Below are 14647 nucleotides of genomic sequence, written 5' to 3'. Positions count from 1 at the left end.
GCCAGCCTGTCCGGGCAGTGTGGACGCCTGGAGCCCCTCCGGCCCCACAGCCTCCGGACAGCGCCTCCCCGGTGCCTCGGCCCCTCGGAGCCCTGCCCCTCCTCTGCCTATAAAGGTCACGTCTGGTTTCTCCCTCCCCCACAAGGACAGGGTCACGGAGCTGGCCGGACCAGCAGCCCGGCGAGTGGGAGCAGGGCCATGGTTCCAAGGTGCCCCCCAGCCCCCCACACTCTTGGTGAAGAGCAGAGGTGGGTGTTGCCCCTGGAACAGGAAGAAACAGCCCCTGAGGAAGCGACTCCTCTGCCCCTCCCCTGCGCAGGGCACAGGCCCCCTCTGTGCTCTCACAAGACCCTGGGGCAGCAGAGAAGGGGGGAGTCACCCCACTGTTCACTCGTTTATTCAACAGATGCTGGGGGCTCCTGCTCCACAGGCGGGATTACCAGCAGTCCCCACTGCCCTGTCATTGGAGGATTCAAGAGAGGGTGCTGGGAGCTCCTGGCATGGCCTGGCTCAGGGGGTGTGGACACCAGGGTGTCCTCCCAGACCTGCGTCCCGTGGGTGTCATGGAGGTTCTGAGTAGGTCTTTATGGCACATGGAGCATGGAGTGTGGGTGGAGGCGGGGGCACGAAGGATGGGAAAGTGGGTGCCCAGAGACCTTCCTTTCCACCTGAGTGAGATCCAGGATGGCAGAGACAGACATGGCCGGCTCTGCCCCTGTCCACAGCCAGGCCCCTGGCCACGGTCCTGAACCTGCTAACCCCACTCCACCAGCCCACTGGAGCCAGGAGAGGAGGCTGGCCTCATGTTACCAGAGAGCCCGCAAGCCTCTTGCTCCCCAAGTGCCTGCAATGCGGAGAAGGGGGCTTCTCCTTCCTGACCATGGATTTTCCTCTCCCAGAATCCAGCTCGGGGCTGGGGGCTGGTCACAGCACTCCTGGATCCGATAGGCTGAAGGAGGCTGCTGGCTTAAGAACCGCCCCCGCAGCCTCCCTCCTTGGGCTCCCTGAGGACAATTGACCTCATTCTGTCCCCTGCCAACTGTCAGATTTATGGAAACAGGTCAAAAAGCGGAAGCCAGGTTCCCAGCCCCAAAGGAGACTTAACTTTCTCATCTGCTAAGTGGGCTTAGGGAGAAGGCAAGGGTTGCTCAAGACCAAAGAGGAATTTCTTCCGGGCTTGTGGGCTTGGACTGGACGTCATGGGGACAGGAAGTCCCTGCCCACCTCAGGAAAGTCTCTATTTCCAGCCTTAGTCTCTATTTCCTCACCCTGTGCTAAGTGTCCCTTATCCCTCCCTGGCCCATCTTCCCCACCACTTTACTCTCTGATGCCTCCTGACCACTCTCTGAAATTACCTTTTTCATTCACTCATTTACTTATTCTCTATTTTCCACCGGAATGTGAGCCCCATGATAGCAGGAGAACTTGCTTGTCAGGTCTAGTGCTAGATTTCCAGAGTCAAGAACAGCAAGTGCCTGGCACATAGTAGGGCTTCAAAAAATATTTGTTGTGTGAATTAATGAATTGGGAGGTGAATGAATGGGTTTTATAGGACTTTGGCCTTGCTCCCTGTCTGGACTGACTGCCCAGCACTTTCCTTCCCAGTCACTCCAGCCACACCTGCCTTTGGCATGTCTCAAACATCCTGGAATATTCCTGCCTCAGGGCCTTTGCTCCTGCTCTTCCCTCTGGCTGGCACATTCTTCCCCTAGATATTTCTCATGGCTCCTGCCCTCACTGCCTTCAGGTGTCTGTTAGAGGTGTCATGATCTCAGACCTCCTTGTCTCTCCTACCTAAATCTGCAACCGATCTCTCCCCCAGCCTCTTCAATCCTTCCTTCCCCCTTACTGCTTTCTTTCCTCCATGGCGTTTGTCACTTTCCCGCATTAATTTCTCTATTTTGCTTGTTGTCTTTCATTCCCCAAGGGGCAGAGATCACCCCCTGTTTTGTTCACTTCTATTTCCCCTGATGCCCCATAACAATGCATGCCTGGCCTTAGCAGATGCCAGTAAATATTCACTCAACAGACTAGGCAGTTGCAATAGAAAGTCAGGCAAGGGAGCGCCCACACAGGGCAGGGTACAGAGGTAGGGCTTTCTGGAGGAGCGTACTTGAGATGAGGCCAGTTGGACTGAGCGAGGGTGAGTCTTGAAGGGAGAAAATTCCAGGCAGAACCAAGTACTGAAAGCCAAACAGTTTCTGGAGCCAGGAACAGAGAAACCACAGCCTCAGGCTTGGGTTATTTTGTGCTTTCTAAGGTGCTTCGATCACATGCAGGCCGGCGACAGTTCTTTGGCAATTAATTCAATGTTTTATTCATCCTTGAATTCTTTAAAGCTGCAAATCAAACAGTCACTGGGTGCTTTGCTAACCACGTTCCGGGCTCCTGTGTTGCAAATAACTGTGCTCTTCTGCATACCAAGCAGACTTGTCTCTTTCCCGGGAAAACGAATTTCTCCTGGTGTTCATTGCTCTAATTGCATCCACAGCAAGTCCAACCAAATACGTTTCCATCACGATTTGCATTATGCAAAACCTTAATCTTCCCTAGTTTCCTAAATCACTGTGAATGATTCACAACCTCCCAATGCCAGGAAATGCACTATTTGATCTGCCAATCCATATACGTTAGATTTATTGGAGGGAAATAAAGGAGCCTTGATACTATAAACTATCAGGAAATAATCACCCATGTGCATGTGTGCCCCATAAATTTGCTGCTTAGGAGGAAACCGAGGCAGCTGACCAAGCACATGTTGCTGAATTTATGTCTTCAGCGCAATTATCAAAATGAGGAGGATGTTGGACTCCTGTGTCTGCAGACTTCTATGCTATCTGGCCCATCCCCACACTCCCTGAGCTGGGGGCGATTGCCTATAGAAGGCCCTGGAAGGACTGCGGAGGTCCAGGATGGCCGAGGGTTGTGGCATGAGCCCTCTGCTTGCTGTGTGACTTCAAGCAGGTAATTTACCTTCTCTGAGCTTTAGTTTTGTCTCGGCATTAGGAAGGTCACAGCATAACAGACCCTGTGGCTGTGAGGATGAGATGAAGTCCTGGATGGGTCATTCCTGGTCCTTCTCATGCCAGGTACTGGCCTGTGCTCTTGGGACAGTGGAGAAAAAAGGCAGGCGAGCCCCATGCCACCAGCAGCTTAGAAAGACGAGACCAGGGAGCAAACTCAGGGCCTGAAGGAGATCAGACAATGAAAAGTGAGGTGGCACATTGTCTCTACCATACCACTCACTTCTACTTGGGGTTTTCTACCGCCTGCAGCCTGAACACTCCCTCTGCTACGCTGCCCTTTACTCACGGTCCCTTCATCACAGTCTTTGGTGAGTGAAGACTCTGGAATTTACAAAGTATCAGGATGTTGTATATCTGAACTTTTTTGTATATCTGAGGTTTGGGTTATGATTCCCATTTATAGATGGGAACACTGAGGCCCAGGAGGAGGAGGAGTGCTTTGCCCAATGTCAGACACACGGCTGAGCCAGGATGGGCCCTGGTCCTGGGCTTTGCAGAGCTCTCCCTCCCCCTCCCCGCCCCCACCAACGCCACAGCCCGGAGGCCTTCTTGCCCCTCTGATCCCACGGCTTTCCCAGGCCTCTGCGCCCCAAAGAGCCACACCCCCGCCTCACTACCCTCGTACATTCTCATTATCGGGGTGACTTCCATCCCCGGACAGTCCTTGTTGACATCAGCCGGTGTCAACTAGAGATGTGTCCATCAGCACAAAGTCGTTCTTCAGATTAGGTCTCCAAGGTGGCAAGATGTAGAAGAAACGGGACAGGGAAGTTTGGGGGCAAAGTCTAATCATGGGGCCAGAGTACACGTCCAACATTCATTCGTTCGTTCAACAAATAGTTCTTGTGTGTCCTTCATGCTGGGAAGTCTGCTCTGAGCTTCGGTACAGCAGACCGGCTGTGGTTCTCGCCCTTGCGGAGCTGGTGAGCAGACAAGCAGCAATCCTAGAAACACAGGACTCAGGGCTTGATGTCTATAAAGTAATAATACCAGGGGTGCCTGGGGGGCTCAGTAGGTTGAGCATTCCACTTCGGCTCAGGTCATGATCTCACGGCTCCTGGGTTCCAACCCCCGTGTCAAGCTGACAGTTCAGAGCCTGGAGCTGCTTCAGATTCTGTGTCTCCCTGTCTCTCTGACCCTCCCCTGCTCACGCTCTGTCTCTCTCAAAAATCAGTAAACATTAAGGAAATCATACCAGGGACTGCAGCAGAGAGGACTGGTGAAAGGGAAGGATCATCTGAGTTTGGGTTCCCGAGAAGACTTGAGGCAAGGATTCAAGGGCAACAGTTTATTTGGAAGGTGGTCCAGGCAACACAGGTGAGGGAGAAGGGAAGTGAGAGACAGAAGGGAAGGCAACCAATACATGGTGGTATCAAGCAAGCAAGCACTGTGGGCACCTGGCGCTCAGTCCCGCAGGGATCTCTGCGAAGCACACGTACATACATGAACATGCATGTACAACACACACCCTACATCATCTGCGAACATGTGAGGACCTGGGGTTTCTCTCACCAGCTGCACAGAGGCACCGGTTGGGAGCCCCTCCGGCAGGGTGGTGGGCCTTGGGCTCTGCCATCGTGCGAGAGGGGCAGGGCAGCCTGTGTGGCCCATGGAAAGGTCTGAGCTTTACAGGAGGGACACTAGACAAGCTCTCGGGACCTGTGTAGAGATCGTGGGCGTGGTACCAGGGCGAGCTTCCCTCCGTCCGTCCCTGCACTCGTGCATGCAATGACCACGCACCACACGCGGTGCGGGGTGCTGGAGTCCTGGCCCTGGGCTGGCCGCGGTCCCCGTCCTCCCAGAGCCGGCGTCCTCCAGAGGAGACAGTCAGTCATCACATGAGCAAGAGGATCCAAGGTCTGACGCACCCCACGGAGGAAACAGCAAGGCCTCAGGGAACAGGAAGTGACTTTGCAGCAGATGGGGCAATCAGGGAGACCTCCGGGTGAAGGGACGAAGACCAGCTAATGGCACGGGCCCCCTCCCACGGCAACAAGGGCTCTGGGATGGCCCCTGAGGCCCGGGAGCCTGGTGTGAGGACCGGTGACCACAGGGGGAGGGGGAGCAGGGTGAAAAGGATGGGACACGAGGCCAGGGCCGAACCCTCGTCTACACCCCGAGGTGCCATGAAATGTGGGTGCGCTGTCAGAACTGGCCGGAGCGCAGGGAAGCAGAGCCAGGCCGAACCTCCTGGGCCCTGGAATGTTCTGTGCCGGAGCCAGCGTTCCCCACAGAGCGGAGGCTGCAGAGTTCACTGTCCAAACTGAGCAGGAATTCAACATCGTCCACCAGGGGCCTGAGTGTGTCTCATCACGACTCCGAGAGCAGGGGAGGTGGTGCGAGCTGGGAAGGCTTGAGAAAGTCTCTCACACACGTACACACACGACACAACACACACGCAGGTCCACACACCTGTATGCATGCTGACACACACGCATACACACACCCATACATCCGTGAGCACACACATACACACACGCACATGCACTCACACACACACACACACACACATACACACACATACACAATGCACGCACATACGCACACACAATCCATGAGTGAGATTATCATTTAAGAACCGCCGTCATCAGAGGCCCTTCTGCAGCAAACGTGTCTTGCTGGGATCTGAAATGTGGACAGAGGCCCGGTTCCTGCAGAATCAGATGCCACTTGGCCTCCGCAGGAGTCAGTGACACCAAGGGACCATTCCCCTGAAAGGAGATCCTGGAGAGAGTCAGCTACAGGCGCCACGACCCTCCGGGGGAGGGGGGGAAAAGAGCAGCCCAGCCTCCCTGGCCATGTGCTTGGAAGCGCAGAGTCCACCGTCCACGCGGACTGGGCTCCTGAACCCTCTGGACACTGAGGGAGTGTCTGCCCGGTGGGCACCCACGGCGGCAAGTCCAGGCCCCCAGGGACTGGGGCCCATGTGACCCGGTCCTGCCAATGAGCTGTGTGCAGTGACCGCCGTCCCTGGTCCCCAGGGCTGGGCGCTCACCCGGCCTGCCAGGCGCCCTGGCCAAACTCCTTCTTTGTGCCCAGGCCCTGGTGACGCAGGGGCGAGGCAGCTCTGTCACCCGGGTCGCAAGGGAGTAGCCCCCTGAGCACAGCTCCCAGCCCGCCCTCTGTGCACCTGCGCTTTGAGCAAGAAACCCGCCTTCCTGGGCAGGGCCTCTTCCTGGGGGGCCGTCTGCGGGGCAGCACCACCCAACCCGACCCCACTGTGCATCGGGGTGTTCAGGCTGATGCGCCCCAGAGAGGGACCGCTCCGTCACCAGGCCCACAGGTGCCTGGCCTTGTGCTCCTCCGTGTAAGGAACACGATCTGTGATGAAAGTGCGGGTGGTCACTCCTCCTCGTTTACGGCAGGAGCAAGGAGTAATACAGTGAGATTCCCTGCACCTGAAGATGCGGTTCGCATTGGTTAAGCACTTTAAGGTGAGGCCTCACAGTTACGCTGGGAAGGAACTGTTGTTATTTATTCCCATTCGACAGAGGGGAATGCTGAGGCTCAGAGTGGCCACGCAGGTACGTAGGCCCATCCAGCCAGTAAATGGCAGAGCTGGCGTTTGAACTAAGGCCCGACTGACTCTTGACTTGGGGTTCATGCTGACATCCCCCCAGGGCCATGGCGCCGACCCCCAGGGCTGGAGCAGGACATGGGGTGCAGGTGGGTCCTCCCCTCTGAGGGCGCTGGCCAGGGGCCCTGGTGTCCAAGCCCTGCTCCTGCAGCTTCTGGTGGCCAGGGGACACCCCCAGGCAGAGGCTCTGGGTGGTTGAGAAACCCAGCCCTGCGGGTCCAGCCTTCCTCTCCAGGCCTCTCTGTCTGACATGGAGCCTCTTTAGAGTAAACCGCATTGATTCTGCCTAATTAGCTCCTCAAATGCATTCACCAGTTATTTTGGGAGCTGCATCCTCACAAATGAACCTCTCCCAGGAGCATTCAGGTGGAAATACAGATAAACACACTGCTTTGTAAAATAAATGGACACAATTTGTCCCCTGGGCCAGGCTCTCACAGACCCCGGGCCTCCCTTTCACAAAAGGCTTGACTCAGACTTAAGGAGTTCTCTCCAGATGAGGCACCTGGAGGGCAGAAGAGAAGTCCTGGTCGGTCCCAGTGCCCAGCAGAGGCTTCTCCTCTGCTCCGCGTCCGCCCCAGCCCCACCCTGTGAGGGACACGCTGCTGGGAGCCCCTGCTGCAGACAGGGAAACTGAGGCACGGGAAAATCAGTGGGAGCCCAGGAAGTCCAGCCACAGATCTCAGGCACTTGATCAAGAGGCCCCATCCTTCGTCTGCCCCCTCCCCCCATCCCCAACCTCAGGTCCGAGTGCGCCTGGAATTGGCATCCGTGCAAGTCTCGTGTTCCAAACAGCACCGTGTAAAGTATTGGTCCACTTCAATGGGTCAGCCAGCCCATGGTCTTCATAACCCTGTCGTCTCCATTTTTTGGCAGCCCCCCCAAAAGGGAAGCCCCCTCACTGACCGACCCTGCCCTCTATGGAGGCGTCTTCTATTCAACAAGCGGCTGGTGGGACTGAAGGCTGGGACTCAGGACCTGGGACCGGGCGTAATGTACCCAAATCCCAGCTCCGACGCCTCTCCACCATGTGACCCTGGGGGAACCCTTCACCCCTTCACCTCCCTCTTCTATACAATGGGAGGGAGGTGAATCCAGTGCCCCTCACTGGGCTGTTGTAGGAACAATGAAGTGACACATTTGTGTGAACGAGGTGACATGTGAACATTGGGTCCGGTACATAGTAGGTGTTCAATTAACGCTACACATCATAAGGACCCTTCAGTCCCAGATGGGCACGGGAACCCCTCCCACCTGCCAGTGTGGAGGGGGGAGGCTAGCTTTGCTGCTATGCCCATCATGCAGGGTCAGGCCGGGTCAGATCATCAAGCTGGACCCAGTTGAAACAGAGGAGGGGTGTGTGGGTGAGGGTGCCAGAGTGTTCCTGGCCCTTTCTATAGCCGAGTCTCTGCAGACAGGATCCAAGTCTGGCTTGGCTGCAGACACAGACATGGCGCCCCTCCCGGGCCCTCCCCAAGGCAGTAGCTCCCAACCCCCACCCCCAGCCCCTGACAGCAGGGGGTGTGATGGACAGAGGGTGCTCTGCTGCCCACACCCAAGCCCCTGCCCCTTTCCTTACGGGCTGTTCCCCATTAGCCTGTGGCTCCATCGTCCTTGAACGTAGCCACACACCATGGAAACAAGTCCCACCTGCCAGGGCCATTCCTGTGTTCTTTCCCAAGGAACTGTTTGAGCCAAGAGCTGGAGAAGAAAGTGGCAGGTCTGTGTGGCCCCACAGGGCTGCCCTTCTCCAGCCTGCTGGCCTGCAGGGCTCCTGTCCCTGGAACAGCTCCTTCCCCCCTCCATTGTCATGGCATCTGAAAAGCCCCCATTTGTCACCTCCACAGCTCTAGGGGGTGCTGGTGAAGCACAAATAGGTAACCAGGGGAGGGCCTCCCCATCACCCCTTGGCTCCTGAGGGCTGTGAGGCAGGTGTCCCTCAGCAGGGAGCGGGGGCCAGAGGAGGGGGACAGGGGATGGGTAGGCTTTGATTGGAGAGAGGACGAATGGGCAGGAAGGATCTGGAAAGATCTGGAGGCTGGGCCCAGGGCAGCAGGGATGGGCTGCATGGTGGGGGTGCTGGGGCAGCCCAGCCCTGGGAACCTGGGCCTGGAAAGTGCTGGAAGGGAAAGAGCAGGGAAAATAGCAGGAGGACATGGCCGTGCCCTCCCCGCAGGCTGGGCAAGGCTGGCTAAGGCCCGCCCAGGAGCGGGCTGACCTGGTGGGACTGGACCTTCCGCTGAAGCCCCCATAAATTCTAGGAAGAGAGACAGAAGAACTAAACACTGCATTCAGGGGAGAAGGGTGGGAGCAGGGAGACCAGTGAGGAGGGCATCAGAATATTCTAGGTAAAAGATGATGGTTTGGATCAGGGAGGTAGCAGCAGATGTAGGGAGAGGTTTCCCAGTGGCCAATATCCAAAGCAGGAAAGATCGGGATAGGGAGAGAAAGGAACCATTTTTCATGGGCCATCTCTTTCAGGGAGAAAAGATTTTCCCAGAATATTCCCGGGGTAGGGCTCTTGTATCTCATTGGTCCGAAGCAGGTTAATGTCCACCAATCACAAGCAAAGGGAAAGGATCCCATGGTTGGGCAGGAACCCTCATTATTTACCCCTGGGCTGGCCTCAGGAATATGGGGGGAAACGGGTGCATTGTCCAACAGGGGGCAAGGCTGAGGGGAGTTGACTACACCCCATTGGCAATAAGTACTCCCTATTGTGAGGCCGCAGATGCCCAAGTTGCTGTGCCTGGGTTTGACTGTCCCTGAAAGATATGTACAGAGAAAGAGAGAGACACCCTCTGTTCTGGTCCAATGGAGTCACATCGTTGTAAGCTCAGTATTTGTGTAGAATTCCTCCACCTCTGGCCCCCCGTCCCAGGGCTGAAAATCCCCGTTAGTCTCACACCTTCCAGTAGGACCATGAATGCCTTATTTTGGAATTCATTCGAGAAACAGCTATGGAGAATAGAGAAAAATAAAAGTCTATGAACATTACAATTCTATAAAATTCAAAAAATCATTTGCCACGGCTGCCCACCCAGCAGAGAGAACATCCCTGTTCCATCCCGTGTGAGTGAGTATTCGTTGGCCACGGCACTGCAGTGAAGTCCTGGTGCTCCTGCTGTCTCTCCCCTCCTCCTGATCCGGGGTCAGGACGGGAGTGGTGGCCTGGGGATGCCCTCCTCTATCTGCCTTGGGTGGAGCTGACCCCGGTGTTGACAGAATACCTATGACTAGCCAATCAGAGAATTTGTATTATTCCCTTCACCATCATGATTGGTTCATCACAGGACACATGACTCAGGGCTATCCAATCAGATTCAAGGAGAGACAATTCCAATCTCACTGGAGGAATTCGAAAAAAAGGCTCTCCCCTCCCTGCTGGGTTTAAAGATGAAACTGACAATGGGCGAGTGGCTGCGGGGGGGGGGGGGGGGGGGGGGGGGGGGGGGGGGGGGGGGGGGGGGGGGGGGGGGGGGGGGGGCGGTCTTGTCCCCTTGTGGATGCTGAGCCCGCAGCCAACAGAGAAAGAGCCCCAGTCCTAATTCCATTGTTCAAGGTTCTAGATTCAGCTGAAGGAAGACAACCATTGCTATTTATGTTTAGCTGAACAGATCCCACTTGGGGATGGCTTCACAGACACACGGTAGCCTGTCACACTGTCCAGTCCTGTCACATTCTCTGCCTCCCTTCTCTGGTGAGAGTCAGCCTCGCTGGAGGGATCTTCTGGACCACCGGTTCAGAGCACAGACCAGGAAGCCAGACTGTCGTGTTGTGCCCAAGTTTTTAAAATCGCCCCAAATCACCCTGAAACAAACACCAGAGACTGCTAGGGAGACCGAGTCACGCCTGCAAAAGCAAAGGGCCTTTATTGCAAGCTTAACCTCGGGCTCACAGTGCCCAGCCGACCCGCTGGCCACGTGGAGAGAGCCCCGAACAAAGGCAGGGCAGGGCCTTTTATACCTTTGGGAGGGGGAGTTACAGGAAATGATGACCGGTGTACAGTGATCCAATCCATGCCCCCCCATCAATACTGGCAGTTGTGGAAGCCAGTCACACCATCCAGAGCACTGACCAATCAGAGTGGGCCCAGGACGCCCCACGTGGGGTGTGACTAGGCCCTCCTCTAGGAAGGTCAAAGGTAATGGCCGGCCTTCCCCGATTGGGCGCTGCAGGAGTTGTCCCTCCTTAATGTGCGCCCTTTCAGGAGAAGCTGGCGCGTTCAGGGGAAGGCTGGATCGGACCTCCGGCCGGCCGGCGGGGGAACGCCCCCCCCCCCCCCCCCCCCACGGCCACCCGGCGCCTCTCCACCGCGGAGATGTGCCCGACCGGCTCCAGGAAGGTTGGGACGGCCCAGTGGTGAGGGCCGGATCGGACCTGCATCCTTACAGTCGGACTATGTAACCTTGGCCAAGATATTCACCTGTTCTGTGTCTCAGCTTCCTCCTCTAAAGAAACAGGATAACAGTACCCACTCTGTAGGATTTTTGTGAAGGAATGAGTTACCTCATCTAAAGCACTTAGTGCAGGGCCAGGCCCATAGTAAATGTTTTATTTATTTATTTTTAATGTTTATTTATTTTTGAGAGAGAGACAGAGTGTGAGTAGGGGAGGAGCAGAGAGAGAGAGGGAGAGAGAGGGAGACACAGAATCAGAAGCAGGCTCCAGGCTCTGAGCTGTCAGTGCAGAGCCCAATGTGGGCCTCGAACCCACAGACGGCCAGATCATGACGTGCGCTGAAGTCGGATGTTCAACCGACTGAGCCACGCAGGCGCCGCAGTAAATGTTTTAAAGAATGCTTAGCCTCCCGAAGCAGAAGCTTCCCCACAGCGGTCTCAGTCTTCATGCCAGTGGGAAGGCCGACCGAAGAGCAGTGGGAAAAGGAGTGGCGTGTGCTGGTCCCAGGCTCCTGCAGGAGGAACCGCCTCTGTGGCATCTCACGCTGCAGGCAAGGCTCAGGGGAGCTAACTGATCGGGTGGCTCTCACACCGAGCAGGAAAACACTGCCCGGCTGCTTCCACAAGAATTCAAAACACAAACACAAGAGTCAGGTGTGAAACGGACATAATAATACGTAAGAATATCACCTCGTTGGAGGATTAAATGAATGGTATAGGCAAAGCCTGGCATCTGTGACCGGTATTGGCTGAGATGATCATTATTATTCCTTCATTAGAGTATTATTGTCTTCCGTAAGTCTATTCTTAACGAACTAATTCTAAGTGAATGGATCGATTCTCTCCCCCTTCAATCGGTCACCAAGGATGGCGGGGCTGTGTGCTGGGCGGCGGCTCGAGGTGTAGGTGAGTTGAGCTGACCAGACTTGTCCTCCCAGATCTGAAATCCAGACCCAGCAAGTCAAACAAATAAGAAAATGTCAAGCAGTAAGAAGTGCTCCAAGGACGGAGGGGTGGGGTGGGGGTGGGGCATTGTGGCCATGTAGCTGGGCTCACAAGGATGCTTGAGGAAGGGCTCCCAGAGAGGCGGTGCTATGAACTGAATATGTCTGTTTCCTAAATTCATGTGTTGAAACCTATTCCCAGGATGCGATGGTGTTAGGAGGCGGGGCCTTTGGGAGGTGCTTAGGTCGTGAGGGTGGATCCCTCATGAATGGGAGGGGTGATCTCATAAAGGACCCTAGAGAGGTCTCTTGCCCCTTCTACCAGGTAAGGACACAAGGTAAAGGCCGTTGTCCATGAACCAGAAAGTGGGCTGAAGCCTTGATCTTGGACTTCCTAGCCTGCAGAACCATGAGAAGTAAGTTTCTGTTGCTGAAAAGCCACTCAGCCCAAGATATTTCATTATAGCTGCGCCAAGGGACTAAGATAGGTGGCATTTGAGCTGAGCCCTAAAGGGCAGAGGACCCAGCAGGGGCAAAGGCCCTGAGGTGAGAGTAAGCTGGATCAGGACACCAGTGTGTGGTCAGAGGCTGCTGCAGCAGGCTGGGGGAAGAGCTAGCTGGGGGGCAGCTGAGAGCCCACGGCTTGGGAGGTAGGCAGCAGATGTGGGCTCTGGCTCCCAAGTACTTTCCCATGACCTGCACCCCCTTCCCCAGCACCTTTTTGGGGGCTCAATTCCAGGCAGCTTTATGAGAAACCAGAGAATTGGCCGTTGAAGCTGAGAGGCCATTAATATGGACATTGGCTAAGTGGTCTTCGGGGAGCCATGCGGCATAGGGAGGGAAGGCGGGGGCCCAGGGGCTGCACAGAACTACGCGTCCCCGAGGCCAGACCGCAGGGGCCTGGGAGCCATAAATCTCTCCAGACCAGAGGGAAGAGCACAGCTGGGGACGGCGCTGGTTTTCCCCGGTAGGAACCAGATGGTGAGGAGCTGGAAGGGTCTGGGGTGGGCCCCGCAGGCAGCTATTCTGAGAATCCTTCCAGCCTGGAGCCGTCTGCATAAAGTCTGTCTTCCACCTCCAGAGAGGCCTCGGGGTTCAGAAAGGAAGGGTATTTTTAGGGGAATTTAAAAGAAGGTGATGTGCGATGCCCCCAGGCCCTGAATTTGGAAATCCCGGTTTCTAACCCAGTTTGAATTGGACATGGAGCAAAAGATTGTCACTCGGAGTGAAGCTGGGCAGACAGTGGGATGCTGGGCCCCTGGTTCCCACCGGAAAAACAGGCTTGGTTTCCCCAGGGCCCTAGTTCCCCATTTGGAAAATGGAAATCATGATAGAACTAAATTCACAGACCCATGAGCATCCATTCAATTAATTCACTCTAGAAACATGTATTGAGCGCTTACTGCATACTCCAGGCACTGAACTTTTACTGGGAGCTGACCACGTACCATGTACGACCTGAGCAATTTTCCATCATTCACCCCTGGAATCCTCCCCAGAGCCCCGGGGAAGCGAGAACGGTGCTCCTGCGCTGGGCAGCACAGAGCGTCGACAAGACTAAGGGGCAGAGCAGGGATTTGACGCCCAGCAGCCTGGCCCCAGAGACCACACGACCCATCCTCACACGTGGCTGGACCCCTCGTCTAGGTGCAGGACTGGCAACTGTTATGAACCCCACTTGGAGAAGCAGAGGCCCCCAGAAGTCAGCACCTTGCCAGACGGTGCACAGTGACTGGTCCCTGGGTTTCTTCATCCACGAGAATCTGGGGATGGCCATGTCACTTTTCCTGAAGCCACTCCCTTGTCACTTCCTGAAGAAACACTCCACGTTTCTGGGGCAGGGTTCTCCCTGGGGTCTCCTGCCACTGCTCCTGAGGGAATCCCAGCTGGTAACAGTGCTGTGGTCACCCGATGTCCTTCCTGGCCCTGGTCCTGAGGGTCTGTCTGCACGGCATCTTCCAGCTGTGCTCACGAAGCCTGCTCTGAGGGAAGAGTCCAGCAAACTCATCCACACGACCAGTAACAGCAAACTGCGGTGCCATCCGTCCATCCATCTGCCCATCTGTCCATAAACCCATATATCCATACCTACGTCCTTCTGTCCATCTAACGTCCATCCTTCCATCCACCTGTCCGTTCATCCATCCATCCGTCTGTCTGTTTCCCCATCTGTCTATCCACCCATCCATCCATCTGTCCAGTGCTGGGAGTACTCTGCCACCAGCAAGGTGGCCAGTGTGACCAGCTGGTGGTGAGGGGTAAAATTGGAAAGGTGCCCATAAATAGATCGATGGCCCCAGAAATAGCTCTTTAAAAATTAAAGTTTGATGAGACTCCAAAGCTTTGCGCTCCCTGACTCAGACCAAGACTCTCCCAGCAGCTCAGCAGACCCTGGGCGCTCACAGGCGCAGGAGCGCCAGGCTTGCTGGCAGCTGAAGGGGGTCAGGGGGTGAGGCTGGGGGTGTGGGGGCGGGGCGGGGCGGGGTGGGGAAGGAACTGCTCCCCCTGCCCCCCAGCAGAGTGACTCTGAGAGGAGTGTCTTTCTCTATCCTTCCCGGCTGCACACTTCCCCTCTGGGGAAGAGCTGGCCTTGGTGCCTGGATCCCCCTGACTCAGGAGGCACCCAGAGGAGGGGGAGGTGTGGGCCTGGCATCTCCTCCTGCCCCCACTCCCACCTGCCTACCAGCCACGTGAGATTTA

At 56.0% G+C, this 14647-nt stretch overlaps 1 long non-coding RNA gene across 2 annotated transcripts; it reads left to right on the top strand.

The window, feature by feature from the left end:
- Window positions 1–12270: 12270 nt before the first annotated feature.
- LOC115275066 lies at window positions 12271–14287 on the top strand. 2 transcript variants are annotated; one of them, XR_003901385.1, is made up of 2 exons: window positions 12271–12363; window positions 13447–14287. It is a non-coding gene; the product is annotated as an uncharacterized LOC115275066 (long non-coding RNA). The 2 variants fall into 2 exon arrangements; XR_003901384.1 differs by having other exon boundaries at window positions 13363–14287.
- Window positions 14288–14647: the final 360 nt, after the last annotated feature.

Source organism: Suricata suricatta, chromosome 12 (assembly GCF_006229205.1).
Source record: "Suricata suricatta isolate VVHF042 chromosome 12, meerkat_22Aug2017_6uvM2_HiC, whole genome shotgun sequence".
Lineage (NCBI taxonomy): Eukaryota > Metazoa > Chordata > Mammalia > Carnivora > Herpestidae > Suricata > Suricata suricatta.
This window is presented reverse-complemented; position numbering and strand designations above follow the sequence as displayed.